The sequence below is a fragment of the Sturnus vulgaris genome, chromosome 8 (assembly GCF_052056855.1).
Source record: "Sturnus vulgaris isolate bStuVul1 chromosome 8, bStuVul1.hap1, whole genome shotgun sequence".
NCBI classification, from domain to species: domain Eukaryota; kingdom Metazoa; phylum Chordata; class Aves; order Passeriformes; family Sturnidae; genus Sturnus; species Sturnus vulgaris.
In genome coordinates, this window is record NC_142250.1 from 17743623 (window position 1) to 17760895 (window position 17273).

The 17273-nt window shown below is 39.6% G+C and overlaps 1 protein-coding gene across 4 annotated transcripts in view; it reads left to right on the forward strand.

Moving 5' to 3' along the window:
• The window catches only part of NDST2 (N-deacetylase and N-sulfotransferase 2), a 130861-nt gene that overhangs the window by 26244 nt on the left and 87344 nt on the right, over positions 1–17273 (forward strand). For 2 of the 4 annotated variants that reach the window (XM_088168963.1, XM_014879893.2), the window contains exon 2: positions 1577–1655. The gene's annotated coding sequence lies outside the window, so the exon portion shown is untranslated. Of the gene's footprint in view, positions 1–1576; positions 1656–15773; positions 15930–17273 lie in introns of those variants that run through there. The other 2 variants (XM_014879894.2, XM_088168964.1) reach the window with 2 other exon arrangements.

Below are 17273 nucleotides of genomic sequence, written 5' to 3' on the forward strand. Positions count from 1 at the left end.
ATAATTTGGAAATCTCTTTTACCCATTTAATTTATGTTTGCTTTTGAGGTATTAGAGCAAGTTGGCAGCCTCTCTTAACTCTTTAATATTGCCTCCCTAATGCTTCCTGCTGATTCAAATCTACATTATTGCATACCAATCTTAGATACTGCCTTTCTTCAGGAAAAAAGTGTTTTAAAAAGGAATGGTTGGGCAAACAGTATGAAAAGGTATAAGGGGAGAAGAAAGGTGAATAAGTTTCAGGAATGATTTTTCAAGAATGATGTATGGCTACATTTTGCTTAAAAGCTGTAGCTGCAAATAAATGGGAGCAAACTAATATCAGATATAAAGTTCTGGCTGCACTGATGTGTTGCTGTTTGCATGTAGTGGGGAGTTCCAAGACCATGGATTACTGTGTGTGTTATGTGTGGCCAGCCTGCACATGATGGGATGTTGTGAACTGGATTGAAACTTTTTTAATGTAGAGGAAGGCAGCAGAGAAATTTTCATTAATGAAATAAAGTGCATCTTAAAATTCCATTGGGAAAATCAGTTTGGCTGCATCTGAACAGATAGGGAGCAGCCCTAAGGTGCTCTGTTTGGCTGGTGCCATAGGGAAAATAGTAAAATGTGTTCAGATTCAGTGCTCCCCTCAGTAACTTCTCTGGTTAGGTGCCAGGTGCCTGCTGGGCTCTGGTGTGGTGGAGATGGACAATGAGGAGTCATCCCATAGAGCCTCTGCCCTAGACCCCAGCTTGGGGCAGAAAGGTCTTGTCTGTGCTTGGCATTTGCTGAGTGATTCTTGTAGGCTGGAAGGCAGCCCTGATACTAATTTGAAGAGATTATTTAAAGAATTTGGAAGGTGTCTGGGGATATCCCTTGGCAAAGCAAAAACCCCATAATCTTTGTTTTCAAACACAACTATGAGACAGCAATTTATATTGCTCCATTGAATTCCTATGTGTGGTCTCTACATATCCCCAAGATGACCTCAGTTGGTCAGAGCATGGTGCTGATAACCCCAAGGCTGAGGGTTTGATCCCTGTACAGGCCATTCACTTAAGAGTTGGACTGGGCCATCCTTGTGGGTCCCTTCCAAATCTGAATATTCTGGGATTCTGCTATTATGCAGTCTGCACAGGAATTTCAGTTGCTGTCTGAGCTCTGGTACTGAGAACTTCCTATGGGGGCATATTATTGACTTTCTCATTATGAAGAAATGTATTTATGTGAAATTTAAAGCCAAGTTCTCTGGCAGTTATAATCATGGAAGTTAGAACTCTCTTGCCTGGTGGACTGTCAACTCTTAAACCAAGGGGTTCTTAGCATATTCTTTCTCCTTCTGCTTTTTCTCCTATTTACTTGGGGATTGGTTTCAGTGATTGAGAAATACTGCATTTGCTTTCACTTGACATGTTTTTAGGGAGACACAATAGTGTGTGCACTGTGTTGTTGAATATTTTCCGTTTAGAACAAAGCAGTTGGTTGCACAGCCTGTGTGCCATGCTCTTCATATGTGTATAAAATAAAGTACTCTTTGATCTTTCTTTCCTGTGTATCTCTAATCTAGACCCATTCTATTTTTTTTCCCCAGCTGGAGGGTGTGCTTGTGAGCCAGGCATTGTTGACTTTGCTCTGTGTGTTGGCTTCTGAACAAAGGCACTGCTGAAAAGGTGAGTGCTTAACTTCCATCCTCTTTGATGCAGGCTTATGTTCAGAGGAACTGATAAATTCAGACTTGCCAAACCTGTCACCTTAAACTGTATCTACGTTTGCAATGGAGAAAGTCTAATCTACCAGCTCATAAAATTGCAAGCATCAGCCATCAAAACATTGTGAGGCTCTGGTTTAGTGTAAATTGTGTGGCATTCTGCAGCACTGGAGACCAGAGAAGCTGAAAGGTAGGAATGTTTCATCTCTTGAACAGATCTGAATGTAGAGCTGGAGAGATCTCTGAGACCCTGAAAATAAGTGATAAAAATACAATACCCAGCCTGCAATCTACCTAGGAAGGGATGGCTGAGGGACATGCATAACCACCTGTTTCCTACATAGTTGTGTGCATTTCTCATAAAATTCTATGTTTGCCACATCTCCTGTTTTCTGAAGGTAGCTGAGGTACCTGAGAATTAACTGAACAGGCTTTTATCAAATCGACAAGGCTGTTTATAAGATGGGGAATAAATTTAATGGACTTGCTCTGCTGTGAGTACTTACTAGGAGTTTTTGAAAACCTTCTCCTTCAGTCAGTGAAATACTGAGTGTGCCAGGCATGTAAAAGGGCAGTGACTAAGGGGAATGTCAAACTTAGTTTATAGGAAATAAACAAAACTTTGCTTATTGGAAGTTCTTAGTACTCTGAAGAAGGGTAGATGAAAGTTAATACGTGATATTGTAATTCCTATATTCATCTGTTTTCCATGAGATTGCTTTAACCATCAACCTGCTAGATTTCAGGCTGTTTCTTTGAAAGGCAAGGCAAGATTCTCCTCCTCATTTTGTGTATAGATAAATTTGTCTGGTAAAGCAAGATCTTGTTCTGTGATTGCAATGAGAAGAACCTGTCTGACCAAGGTCTCTTACAGTCTCCTTACTGAAGGACACTAAAATCAGTAGTCTACTGCACACAGCTCCAGAAGTAGTTCTGTGTGTCAGGAAAAAAAAATTAAAATTCCATTTGGTTTGGCATGTTTCCTCTATCAGGAAGTGGTGAGGTGCAGTCATGAGGAATACAATATGAAGAAGGATTAGCAAGCCAGCAAGGAATAAGTTTAATTTAAGAGGTGGCAGGTAGATGTAAGGGTCCGTTCTGGAAGAAGTTACGGTTATGGAATTGTAATTTTATTAAATAATCATAAAGAATAATTCCCTGTACCTGGGGGGTTGTACAGAATAATCGTTTCTAATAAGGTTGAGTTCAGCAATTACCATGGTACTCTTGAGACTAAGCATTTTTGGTCTTTCTGCCATTAGTGGCTAAGTCATGTGAGACTTAGTGATACAACTGAGCTGAGTTGGAAATAGCATTTTGGGTATTTTTGTCTAAAGCTTGCTGTAGCAGACAAGGCCCTAAAAGAAAGTAAATCTGATATATTGTAAACTGTAAGGGTAGTTACTCCCTTATGTTTTTGTGTTTGTCCTCTAGAAAACATGGATTCCTCAAACGGAGGCAAACCTCCTCCCATCCCAGGCAAACTCACTTAACTTTATTTCCCAATGTGATACTTTTATAAAATGTGTAGTCTAAGGAGTCTGCATTAAGTTGCTTCTCTCCTCTTGTCATTTCTCTCATCCTTCTAAATGAGTTACTCTTTGCCCTCTGCCATATCCATGTAACTGGCTGAACTGTAGACGTGCAGTGACTTTTTGCAGCTACAAAAGCAATATATAATGCACAAGCCAGATTTTTTAATCAGACATCCTGATGAGACCAGAGATAGAAACATCGCTGGATTTAGTGATGTAGTTTTAGATATAGAAAGAAGCTGATTGCTCATCCCTCCTGTTCAGTGGTATCTGTCTTTTTGTGCTTTGATTCGTGATGCAGCAAGGCTTAAATATCTTTTTTGATACACATAGAATCTGTAGAGGGATCTTTGGAGTCCTTAATTTGCAGACTGCATTTTCACTCCCTTATGCATACCAAGAGAACTGATGATTTGGAAGTGGCTGTAGGTACATAGGTTTACTGCAGGAAAGCTTTCTAAGATCCTTTTTGAGATCCTCACTCACACCAGAAATTCAGGCACAGGACAAAGTTTTGGACTTCTATGTTGGAAATACCAGATTGGAACATGGATTTCTGTTCTGCTGGGAGCTCTATGTGTGTAGGACTGTATTATCAGCAGCTGCCTGAAGCAGACCCTTCCTGCTGAGGAATCTTTTTCAAGCAGACACCTCCTTCTCCAGTAAGCACTAGTATCCTTGTGATTCCTTTCAGATGTGCTGGCTGTTGTGGACTCGAGTGTATGAGGGTGTGTATTGCACTGAATTTGGTGTCTCTCCCAGGCTGGCAGGATTGTTCCCAGCTGTCAGTGACTCACAGTAGCCGAGCTGCTGTCTCAGAGTTCAAGTTAATGGAATCTGCAGTTCAGTTTCCCTTGATTTGTTTGGCAGAGATGAAGTTTCCCATGAACTAGCAAGAGCAGGAGAGAGATTCCACAAAGTAGTAGCTTTGAATATGCGTTGGGTCTGAAAAATTGCTGAGAAGTGCTGTCCTTATTTCCTCAGCTCTTCCTTAGGAACAACTCCTTGCCAACAGTCATGCTTTCAGGTGTTTCCTTTTGTTTTGTCTAGCTTCTTACACTGTACTTATTGCCAACAATCTCCAATTTCCAGAACTGCATTAAATATGTGATAAATGTATGCCACATGATTGTCATCATATTCTTTCTCTGAATGGATGGCAAACTTCATTTGGATTTAGAAGTTCTGTTTTCTCAGCAGGGTAACTATATTTATGCCAAAGAAAAAGGGCACAAATGTCATCCATGCAAAAATTAATAGAATTAATTTATTTACTGTGTGAAAAGTCACATTTTATCCTGTCTTATTTGACGTTTTTACCAACCAGGTTATCTTATGGTAATATAAAAGGATATTTAAAATAACTGGGGTGTACCACATACAGCAGGGGTTTACATGTTGATTTTGACAGTTGTTCTGGTAGTGTGTGATTTTTCTAGGACCTGCTGGACTCTGACAGAGCTGTGTTTGCATGTAGGCAGTATTAAGTTCTGGCTCCTGAACAGCACTGATTCTTCCAGAATCAGTAGGAACCTTTGAATTTTGTTTATTTTCTTTAAAGACAGCTGTTAAGTGACTGAGAATCACTGTCAGTTTCCAAAATAAGTAGGTCTTCTGAAGCTTCTTTGCCTTCTTATTGCTCTGTTACAGAGTATCAGAATATTGGAAGCAAGTTCAGTCTGAGCACTTGTAGCTCCATTATACTGCATGTGAACCTTGTGCATGTGTATGAAGTGTATTTTCTAGTTCAGGATGCTGTTAGAAAATGCATGAAAGTACACGAAAAATAGCAGATGTTTGCTATTCGGTGTTGTGGCTTTTCTATTGTCATTATTCTATTAGAAAGAAATTCCAACAACCCAGAGTAAGATAATGATATTCAGTTTGCTAATCAATAAGCAAAGAAGTAATAGATATAGTTTTATTTTCTGGTTATACTAAGCAAGAAGAGCCCAAGAAGATTGTGTGTATGTGTTTCAGACTTCAGGTGTATTTTTCCATTAAGCAGGATTGCCTTCTTCTTTTCAGCTCTATATTTGCTTCGTCTACACTTTCATAAGCAATAATCCTGTTTTTTTTCAATGGAATCACAGATAGTGAAACTCCTCTGTCTCTATGTAGTACAGGTTTGCCACATCAAGTTTATAGGGCATGGTATTTGTAGTGAGGGTGAGGACCCTTTCAGGGTACTTTTCTCCATTAATACAAACTACTTGTCTTACTGTCTGGTAAAGACAGTTTTTGTTTTGATTACATCCGCCATCACAGGGAAATATTGAAATCGTTCTTCTGCTCCAGATTTTTTTCTCAAGGCATGTGGAGGGCAAGAGTTTCACGTGTTGACTGCTGAAGACTTGTTTGTGTGAATGCATTGAGAAAAGGTAAAATCAACTTTTTACAGGTAGGAAGTCAGTATGCAGTAAACTGAAGTACCTTAAATCATGGTATAGACTTCTTATTCAGAAAGAAGTTTACCTGAGTTTGCTGTGTCCTTAACTTTCTTTCTAATTACCCGAGGAATAAAAGCTCTTTCTGTGTATGACAAGGGATTTTATAAGGATCTCCCCCACTGATCTCAGTGACCTATTCAATTCAGCAGAAGTCATACAGTGCATGCAAAAGTTCTTTATGTTTATCACTTGGATTTTTTCACATTGGTGTTGTGGTCCAAAGATCAGTCTTTGCTAGAGGACTTGTTATAATTAATATCAGACTGATTGGAGTAACCTATTCATGGTCTTGGAAATGCACTAGAAATTGTGCTTAGAAATGTACAATTGGTGATAATACTGAAAATATTGTGTAGATACTGTTTGTTACCTGGACTTCAGCATGCAGTGTGTCGTAGTCACGAGACAAGCAGGGAAAGAGAATTACATGCACAAATGGGAAGTACCACAGTACCAGATGAATATGACTCTAACTTTTTTTAAGTATTAAATGCTTTGTCATAGGGTATTTAGAGCCCATCAGGCATGCATGACTGATGGAAAAGAGGAAGAAAAGAGGCAGATGGAAAACAGATATAAACTTGCACAACTGTCCAATATTTGAGCAACATAAACTCCAGCTCTGAATTGTCCTCTGTACTACCATGCAGTTTCCTGATTTTTTAATATAATTAACTGCAGAGAAACTGCTTCAAAGTTCACTCTGCTTCTAGAAGCTTTTTGTGGAAGGGGATCTTCCACAAAAGACTTACTAAATTTATCTTACTTTATCCTCTGCTCTACCTTTTCACTCAGTTATGAAATTTATAACTTTTGTTCTTCCGTGCCTTCTTGGTAGTTCAGAATTCCAAATCCTTCAGTCATTCTCTCCTTGCAGCTGCTTTCTGAATTCATTCCATCTGACTTCTGCAATTTAACAGAAGAAATCTTAGACAAAACATATAATCTCATGTTTTGGAAATTAAGAATAAAAAACATTTGTTTCAAGTGAGGATGGGACTATCTTAATCTCAGCATACCTGAACTGCTGCCTTAAGTGGCTCATCCTGTGTCAAAAAGTGAATAATCTAAAAAATTTCCTGCTGTCATCAAGATAGCCAGTCAAAACCAGAGCTTTTAAGACAAGAATACTGTAGACTGTTTCTTTTACTGAGCTACTTGAGGGATTCTGAATGTAAGGGACTTTGCTGTATGTGTAAATAGTATCAAAGGCAGTAAATGTGCCTTCAGCTGAGTCCTAAAGGCAGCCAGCAGTCTCAGGGTCAGCTGTACAGCACTGACTAGTTGGCAAATCGTCTTCCCAACCTGGAATGGCACCTGGAACTTACTGTTTGCCATGTCATTATTAAGAAAAGTACGTCATTACATTATTAATAAAAGTACATTTATTCTTTTTGGTTCCACGATATTTTAAAAGCAGGTTACAGCTTCGTGTCTGTTCTCTCCTATGACTTATGTTTGAACTGGTTTTTTGCTCTTTTTTTTCTTGAGCTGAAATATTTTATCTTGTCATAAAAAGAGATCCTGTTGCTTTTGTTGTCTATATTGTAACTTCAGTAGCTGAATTTGAGGTGCCGTAGTTGGTTTCTTTCCAAGACAGTTGAGGTGGGAGAAGCAGCAATGTGAAGCAGGTAGGTGCATCAGTGTAACCATATGAGGGAATAGTGTGATGATGAAAGGCAATGAGCTTCTAAATAAGCACAGAGAGAATGTGTGTGTTGTAAAGAGGGAGGTGTCTCAAAAAGCTGTGTTTGTTCTCTTGAGGCTCCCGAGTGCTATAATTGAGTCAACATGTCAAAGTGAAGTATGTGTTGAGCTTTGGGAGCAGGGGAAAGCTGCATCTTCTGCACGTACGGCTTTGGATGAGCCCCATTTTACAGCAATAATAAGTGCTCTGCTTTTGCACTGCTGAAACTACAGCTCAGCAGAATAGCTGCCCAACCAAGCTCTCTAAGTGATGTTTCTCTAAGAACTGCTTTAAATCTTTGGTTGGGAAGCTATGAGTAATTGGCTTCGCCTTTGCTTCTGATACAGATGTGAACAAAGGTGATGAACAGAGGGGAACATGACTGAATGCACTACTGAGATACAGGCAAAACAAACTGAAAGGGTCTTCCTTAATGCATTCCTAAGTCTCAGAGAATCAAATAGCTATGTGTCTTGCCATATTTCTTATGTTGGTGTAGCATTTTGGGGATATACTGACTTTTCTTTACTGTCAGATTTTTGTGTTTTAAATGGATGGAAAAGGGTTGATTACAACCCTTTGTCCTGGTGTTTTGTTGCAGCCTTTGGCTGTGTGACTTCATGCATGATGCTGCACTGGCAGCTCTCTCCTTGGCTGTAGCTCACTGCAGCATTGCTCTAGGAAATCATACGAAATTGAAAGTTCTTTAAAGCAAATGTTTCCTTGCTAACACACTAATTTTGTCTTGATTGGGTTTTATGTAGAATATCTACCTTTGATACTTTTGTATTTTGTAACTCATGCTTACTGACATATCTGATGTTCTGATTGTTTCCATAGTGACAGCAATGGCAGAAACCTGAAAAAGGAAGGTGACAGCACTGTATTTTTAAGATGAACTGTTTTACAGAGGAATGGTTTGAGAGGGTAGGAATACAGTAGATTTTTTCAAGCAGTGGTACTTAGTTGGAGGTCAGAGAGGAAAGATTTGGTTTGGTATTTTGGCATTCATTTGTGTGGGGAAGCAGTAGGCACAAGGTTAATCTGGATAATACGAGATATTTCCAGCAACGTCTCCTTTCTTGCTGCTCCAAAAGACGATAAAATCTTGAAATGCCAAAAACTGAAATGTGCAAATTATCTTCGCAGGAAAGGTAGAAGTCAATATGTCTGTGAGAAAATGTGTTACATGTTTTTGTTTCATAATTTCTTCAAAATTCATCAACTAAGTGCCAGAAGCTTTTAGCATTAAAAATCAGACACAAAGCCATTAGTGAGAGCTTTAGCCTTCTTTTCTCCTTTGGTAAAATCAGCCAATTGTCTTATTTTATTTTCACGTAACAAGGCTTTATTCCCTTTCATTACACATCATATTATTTGCATTTAAAAGTAAGATACCTTGAGAGAATATAGGCAATATAGTTCAGAGTCCATGCTGCAACAGAGAGGGAATTTTTTTAAAACATTTTGTAGGAGACACAAGCTTCAGTAACATTTGCTTTTGTCATTGGTGTTGATGCTTCTTCCTGTGGTGTGGCCACGTGAAGCAGTTGCCTGAGATTTAATGTATACTTGCTGTTCTTATATCAGCACAGACAATTGAGAGGAGATAATGTGAGAGATGCTTGTAAATGATGTCAAATATTTTCATTCAGGGGTTAATTTTTTTCTGTGAAGCATTGGTTAGCATTTTGGTTTTGTCACATTACCTGGAGGTATTTAAGCAATGTAGGTATGGCACTTAGGGACTGCCAAGCCTACCATTTGGTTTGATTGAGGTGCACCTGACAATGCCAGGCTGATGGTTGGACTGCATCTTAAAAGTCTTTTCCCACCAAGTGGTTCTGTGATTGAAAGCATGCTTCTCCTATGCCCACCCTATCACAGTGCCTAGGATCTGCAGTCAGACTGGGGACCTTGTGCCCAGGTAGTTCTAGAAAGAGCTTAGAAAGAATAAATCAGGCTGTGCTGCCCATCTCCAGGTGGCAGACACATCCTCCAGCCCTGGGGAAATCAAGCAGGCTGGTGGTAAGACACAGGTGCTACACTCCAATTTAACACATTGTTAAATTCATATCTCTTATGCCTTCCAGCCAAAATATGGCATCATAGTGTAAACTGAATATGTGTTACATCTTATTACACTGGGGAAGAGAAGCCAGCAGCTGGGAGTTGGTGTTGCTTTTTAAGTTGCACAGGTTAGTTGGTTATCTGTGCCTGAGGCCTCTCAGGTCACATCTGCATTAGTACCTCAGCTGGTTCTTCTATTATTTTGGTGTCTTGGGAGTGGGGTGCATAAAAATATGTAATTTATGGTTCTTCTTTATATTTATCTGCAGTGTTCTGGTCTTGTTGAAAAGTGATTCTGGTTTTCCATTGACCTGAAGGAAGGGGAAGTTTCCTTGTTTTTTACAACTGGGATCACTGTGTAAAACAGCAAAGTGATTTAGAAATCAAGGGAGGAGTTAGTTGTAGCAGAAAGGCTGAAGAAAATTGTGTTATCTGTTCTAAATAATGTCCTCTTATTTGAAAAATAATGCAAATTTAAATAATTTTTTTCTTAAGAGACAAGTTCATTTCTGGACACTTGAGTTGTTGAAATGCTGACTTAGTGGAAAAAAAGATTGGTTAGTTTGTCTTATCTCAACACCCCCACTGCTCCCCACCCAAAAAAAAACCCAACCCATTGTTTTTGTCTTATTTTTACATTGACGGAGTTCTAAGGCATTGCTTAGTGCTTTGTCTTCAGTAGTGTCCTGTGTCCCAAGCACATGTTGGACATCACTTGTATTTCAGTAACATTATGAAATGTAGTCAGAAGTAGACATTTAGACATGCCTCTGTCATGTGAAACATGACATCTGTAAAACTTAAAGGTTTAAATTCGCAGCTTCTTCTGATCCCCATTGGAATGAAGGGGTAGTGGTTTTCTTTTTTTGAACTGCTAGTGATAGCAGTTAGTACTGATTCATTGGTGTTGACCCCTCTGCTGCTTGTTAGAAGATACATCTGCAAATAAAGCTATCACAGTGACCTTAATTTGCCTTGCTGCATCTTTGTAGCTGTTTTAATATTATATGAGATAGATGAAATCCAAAAGGAAATTCAGAACGAAAAGAAAAAAAAAACCTAAACCAAAACTAACTATTCACATGTAAATGTACCTATTGAAACCACAGACCGTGTAGATTTAGATAGTCTTATATTAATTTCTTGAAGTAGAAATTTCCCTTAAATCTTGGGAAAACATCTGCAAGGAAGAAGGCATCTCTTATAATTCTTTTGCTCCTGGTTCTAATTACAGGCAGCTGTCTGATTTTTACTCAGTGAAAACTTCTAATTGTGCCCTTGTAAACTCTTTTAATTTAGAGGAAAATGTATTTATTTGCATGCAAATATTTGCATGTGAAATACTGAAAACCTTTCTTGCAGATACAAAATTTTACTATTCAAAACATATGAGCCTCTAATGCTCTCCTAAAAGCTGTTCCTTCCCTGGCTGATAGCTTTTACCTTGCCATGTGTCATTAACATTTACTGCTATTGCAAGCTCTTGGATAACAGATTGAGGTGACTTTGTGTGCTGGTTTGGATGGCATTTGCCAAACAAATTGTTAGGAACCTTGCAGTCATTTGCTCTTTGTCTGCTATGAAACATGAAACTCTTGTGATGCAAAGGATTTTGTATTTATTTTTTTTGTTTCTAAAGTAGTGGAGAGTCCCTATTTTATGAAAACTTTTTAAAACACTGACTAATAAAAAAAGTTAATCTCAAGTAGATTAAAATTTCAATCTTCACCTCTGTGGTGAATAATGCTGATTCTTTTGAAGAGCTTTTTATTAAAGTCTTTGATTTATTTTGAGGTTCACTTGAAAATAGGAAACTATTGGGTTAATATAATTCTTCTTGTTGGAGAAATATGTTTTGATAAAATTGTATGCATGAAGTCCACCTCTCCTGTTTTGGGGTGGTGTGTCTGCAGTGGGAAATGCCTGGTAATTCAGTGGCTTAGTGTGTTCTTTTACTGATGACATGCACACTGTGTCATCAGGTCAGCTTTGTGCACTCTGTCCATGCTCATTCCTACCTTGAAATCACTTGTATTGAATCACCTGAAATCACAGCTCAGAGACGTTTCAGCCATTGTTGTCAATTTAAACTGAGATGCTTTGGCTTTCCCAAGTGCTGCTCTCAAAATTTTTTGAGGTCTGGATGATTTTTGTGTGCCTCCCACTCATGTTTTTTAGCCTTTTTTTATGCCCAGAAACCATTTTAAAATATGTTTTGAAAAATTTATGTGTAGGTTTTTTTATTGTTTTATCCTCTGAATTTTTATCATTGAGTATCTGTCTTTATCTGATTGACTGAGCTTCCCTCAGGGTTAGGAGTGGGAATAGGAAAGAATTTGGTCTCCACCATTTTTTCATGTTAGGTGAGTCAGTCTGGGGCTGAAGTATCTCTCTGGTGTTTTAAAACACCTTTAAAGTCATCTTCTCTGGGAATTGTAAATTCTGGCTCAGTCTTGGCTGTGTGCGTCAGTGGACAAATACTTAACTCAAAATGTGACACATTTGCTAGGGTTTAATGCTTCTATTTTCTTTCTTAACGTAGAATGGGCTTGTTCATTTCCCTGTTTTAATGTGGTACTTCAGGGAATAGCTGTAGACAGCATTCTGCTGCAAGGTCATAGCACCGGGGGTGCCTTGGGAAGAGCAGTGCCAGCAGGTTGGAGGTGATCCTGCCCCTCTACTCAGCCTTAGTGGAGCTACATCTGGACTGCTGTGCCCATGCCCCAGGACATGAGAGATGTGGAGCTCCTGGAGCAGGCCCAGCAGAGGGGGACAAGGAGGATAAGGAGACTGGAGCATCTCTTTTGTGAGGAAAGGCTGAGGAAGCTGACCCTTATTCAGCCTCAAGAGGAAATGAGTGAAAGGAGATCTTATTCATGTCTGTAAATATCTGAAGGGAGGGTGTTGAAAGGATGGATCCAGGCTCTTCTAGTAATGTCAGACAATGGATGTGAGGCAACAGGCAAAAATTGGTGCAGAGGAAGTTCCACCTGAACATGAGGAAGAATTTCTTTACTATGCAGATTATTGCACACTGTAACAGATTGCCCAGAGAGGCTGTGGAGTCTCCCTCAGAACCATCTGGATGCAATCCTGTGCAATGTGCCCTAGGATGACCCTGCTCGTGCAGGTAAGTGGGACCAGAGGACCCATTGTGGTTCCTTCCCAACCTTACCCATTCTGTGATTGTGTGTTACAGTGAAGTCAGGTCACATGTTAATTTTTGTGGTAGGCATGGCCAAGTTTTCAGAGCAGGCATCTACTTGAAGAAGGTGACCTTAGTTCTGGGCTCAGAGCTGTGGCAGCAGCAGATCTATTTGTTACCTGGGCAGGTGCAATTCAGGGTACTGTGATGTGCTGCTGCCAATGCTGTCCCAGTGAGGTTCAGCACTGGCTCACTTTTCTGTAAAATTGCTGTCAGTTGAGATGGTGGCTGTTGTAATGCAAGCGTTGTGTGGAGACCACCAAACTTGATCAGAACTCAAGTCAGTTTCGTTCTCAGCCAGCCTGAAGCTATTGATGCATTTCAGCTTTTATTATTGCCTGGCAGGCAGGCATGGTGGGCAGTCCTTTGAATCTTGGCTGTACTGTGCTGTTTATTCTGTTTTGGAAGCTGGATAAGGCCTTGATTCTGTGTGGGCATGCTTCACCCTTCACTTCAGTACTTCTTGCTAGGGTGCCTTTTGAGATACTAGTTTTAGCCAATTCATAGTCGTTTTGTTTCCAAAATGTGTATCAATGTGTATGCCATTGGTGAGACACATTAACATTTCCCTTCTGGTGGCTGAAAGGGAACACACAGTGGGCACTGTGGTTGGTATGACTCTATGCTCTTGGACTGGTTTTTGTCACATTTCTGAATATTGGTAACCATGTCAGTGTCTTCTTTCTTGCCTAAAGCATGCTGCTAGAGCAGATTTGGGAAAGCTCTTCATTTCTAAGGGTATGGTTTTTGAATAATAGGAAGACAAGTGGATAATGATAATAGATGGCAACTCTTTGAAGTACATTTGAATCGCTTCAGAGAGAAAGAAAATTCCTTCCCTGAGCTCCAGATAAACAACAATGCTTTCAAACCTTCAAGGGGATCAAGGTGAAATGCAGTGAGCAGCGAGTGCAGGGACAATGATTCCGCTTTTATGGCGATCGGAAAAAATACATTATTTCCTTTTTGTGCTCCTGTAACAAAGCAAAATAACAAAGTACTCTGAGATTGTTCTGTGAAAAGAACACAAAAAGCTTTCTGTGTTAAATACTCTCATCCTAATAGATGTGGATAGAATATATTTTAAATGGGCTGGAAAAATCTCCTTAGAATTCTGAAATATCTTCAAAACTAGCTGAAAAGAACTGAACTCATGTCATCATGGAGGTGCATTTGACAGCATTTATTTGCTTATGTAGAGTTGGAGGAGGCTGGCATCTTCCAGCTGAGGTGTGTGTCACTCCCACTTTAGTTGGCTTTAGCTGGGAAAGAGAGAACGGAGCAATCTTATTACTCATTTTCCTGTTAAAATCTTCAGGAAAAAAAGGAAAATAATTCTAAGCCGTGGCCTGAAGTAAATTCAAAAGGTGAATATGTCCTCCTTTGCCTAAGGAAGACTGTCTCAGTAAGATAAGTTGGAGAACAAGTAGAAAGCGACTGTAGGATTGTTCCTGTTGAGGTTCCATTTTCGGTTTTTCCAAGCGTCTTGGAAGACAAAGGAGAAAATAAGCTATTTTTTTCAGAGAAATAAAGTGATTTTTAAAAGTAAGAATGTATTCATGTGGCTTTGAAATGATTGGTGTGAATAAAGGCTGAAATTCAGTGGGCAGGGTTGTGTATTTACTTGCCTTCGGGTTGCACTGTCATGAATGGTAAAGACCTATGTAAGAAATTGAAAGCTGCCTTTCCAAAATTCAAATGAGTGCAATGAAGAAAAATTCATAGTTTAAAAAAAACTATGATCTTAAACATATTTGTTTATACATAAGGACTACTGGAAGAACTCAAAACAACTCTGCAGGTCACCTTTAGCAAAAAGCTCTCTGTATAGATAATAATACAATTATAAAAAAAGTATCACACCAATAGTAGGTTTCATATGCAATACAAAAGTGAAAACGAACTCCAAATTGAGAGGTGGTAGGTTTGGATGGGGGAGGGAGATTTAAATGTGTTCTTCAGGAAAGAATCAGTGTAAAGAACTGAGAAAAAATAAGATGGCAACAGCCAGGATTTGCAGAGCTTTTCAGCCCTTTGTTGGGTTATCTTGCATAAGTGCTTTAGCCAGAGACTCTTTTCAGTAGCTGCATGGGGCCAGCTTGGAACACAAACGTGCATGAATCCAAATGTAATTTCCCTGTTGTGCACATTCTGGCTGTGACAGCTCAAGTTATGAATGTAAAATAGCAGGAAAAAAAGTTCAGAAGATGGCCAGGCCTGAAATGTTAATAAGAGCTGACTTACCATGAGATCTCTTGAGGCTGGCAAAGGTGCTGCCCGAATTTTAAGTTTGTCTGCTTCCATACTTCATTTTGGTATGCCTTGCAAAAGAATAAATACATGCCTTGGGTTTATCTGTGCATCTGAGTGGTTCAGCATAACAGAAGTAACAAACATTTTCTTCCATGTAAGATGCAAAGCAGACAAAGAGAGTGATGTTAATCCTCCACTCCGGTTCGTGGTCAGTGCTGGCACACAGACTGAATCGGCATCAGTGGCTTTCATCTGTAGACAAGAAGTACTGTACAGGGAATGGCAGTATCTGCCCCTTTTTTCTGGGGGGCAGTAATCTGCAGTTTTCCTGAATTTCCAGTGTTCAGAAGGCATTTGTCTTTCTTCTGGGTAGGATTGGTGCAGGATAAGGGATTTCCTCCCCCCACATCAATACACAGCTCGCAGAAAGGACACCTCGTCATGGCCACGGGACAGCTTGTCTCAGACTGTGCAGGCAGGGAAAGGGCTTTTCTCTCCTCTGCACACTACTCGCACAGCAAAGAGAAATTGCAAAGTTTGCAAGTTTCTCTGCGTCTTCAACATCGGATTTTCCCGGGTCTTTACTCTCTCTCTCTTTTTTTTTTTTCTCCCAACCTCTTTCCATCTCTTGTTACCATGGAGAATGAAATGCCTGTTCCATTCAAGTTGTCGGCTGAATAGGTTTGAGGTTGATGGATGGTGAGAATCTCTTATCCCTCCTTCTCCAAACACCGCCCCTGCCTGGTTCTTGACATTTCACTTGCCAGAGACTGGCAATCAGTGAGTGGGAGCTGAAAGGGAGGCTGGCAGTGTCCTGCTGAGATGCTCTTTCAGTTCGTGGATGAAATCAGCAGCCGTGAGAAGGTCTTAAGGGCTTCGGTGCAGAGCCTTGTCCTCAAGCTGACTGAGGCATGAATGCTCACTTGAGTGCATGTTCTTGCTTCCCCAGAGCACCCAGGGGAAAAAGAATTCGTATGTGAAACCTGTTGCTGCTTATGTCAAGGGGTGAGGTAACCTCTGCAATGTAAAGGGAAAGGTAAGGAATGAATGAATACAATAAATGCTCTGGTATAAACTGTTCCTCTCATATATACTTCTTTATCTGAGTCCAGGTCATACCACAATTTCTTTGCTGCAGTCTGGCTTGGGTGGTTTCCTGGCTGTGATGCTGAAGTTAGCAGGAGAGTCTGTGTTTAGTGGGATCCCTGCAGTCCCTGTATGTACTGACTGCCTATGTGTGGCATCAGTAGTGCAGTGTCAAAACAGATTTCTGAATAAGGTACCTCTTAATAATCAATATGTGGAATTGTGAATATTGACAAGCCCATTGTTGAAATATGACTTGGGGGATACTGTTAATGTGCAAGAAATTAAGCTGTAAAGCAGAAAAATTAAAATCATAGTTCTGGAAAATTATACAGAAAATATTTGTTTTGTTATTTATTACTTTTAATACAGGATAACTGTTGTTTTAGAGGGTATCAGAAAAATGTTTAGCCTATGCTGAAAGGCTGAAGCCTGTCTGTTTGAATAGACGTGTGGATTTTTCATCTGGAAGTAAATTTTATGACTTTAAATTCTGACATTGTTTCCAAGTAGAAGCATTCTGCAAACATATCGTTGAAAGAAGATGTTTCTGTGAGTTTTCTGCTAAAACCTGCTGTGTTAGGACTGTACCAGCACAGGAATTAGTACTGGTGGTATACCTTAGTGGGTGGCATTTCAATGTTTTCGAGATCATATGTGAAAATTTGTCCTGGGTGGTTTTGAACAGCTGTGTTTGATAAGTGACTGTGAACTTTCTTTCAGTACATCTTTTCAACACCTTGCACTGATAAATATTTCCACGCCTTCTATGTATTCCTAAAGTTGCTACCCAATACATCTCTCCACACTACCACCAACAGCTTTTGCATCTGTCGTAGCTCCTCAAGAGTTCACTTTCTGTTTGATGCTTTATGTCCTGTTTGTTGTTGGATTGTTGTCTCCCTGCTGGAGTTTTCCTACTGTGCAATTGCTTTTCCTGTTGTGCAAGCCACTTCCAAAGTGCTACTGTGTTAGTTGTTTAGCCACTGGTGTGTTAGAAGGGAATTTTAAATTCCTGTATCAGAAAGGCATAAAATAAATATATGTATATGAAATACACATGAATATACCATCCAGTTCCTTAAGTGGTTTATTGTAGAGATTGTAGTAGTATTTTTGTTCCCAGAGCTTGGGATTTCCTAGAGGGATGCATACACAGAGGATTTGACTGCCTGTGACCTTCAGTCATACAAGATAATATATGATAATATGCAGGGCTTTAGTTTCCTGGTTGGCTGGGCTATTGCAGAAAAAATAGATTTTCAAAAATACACCACTGAAGCAGCTTTTTTCT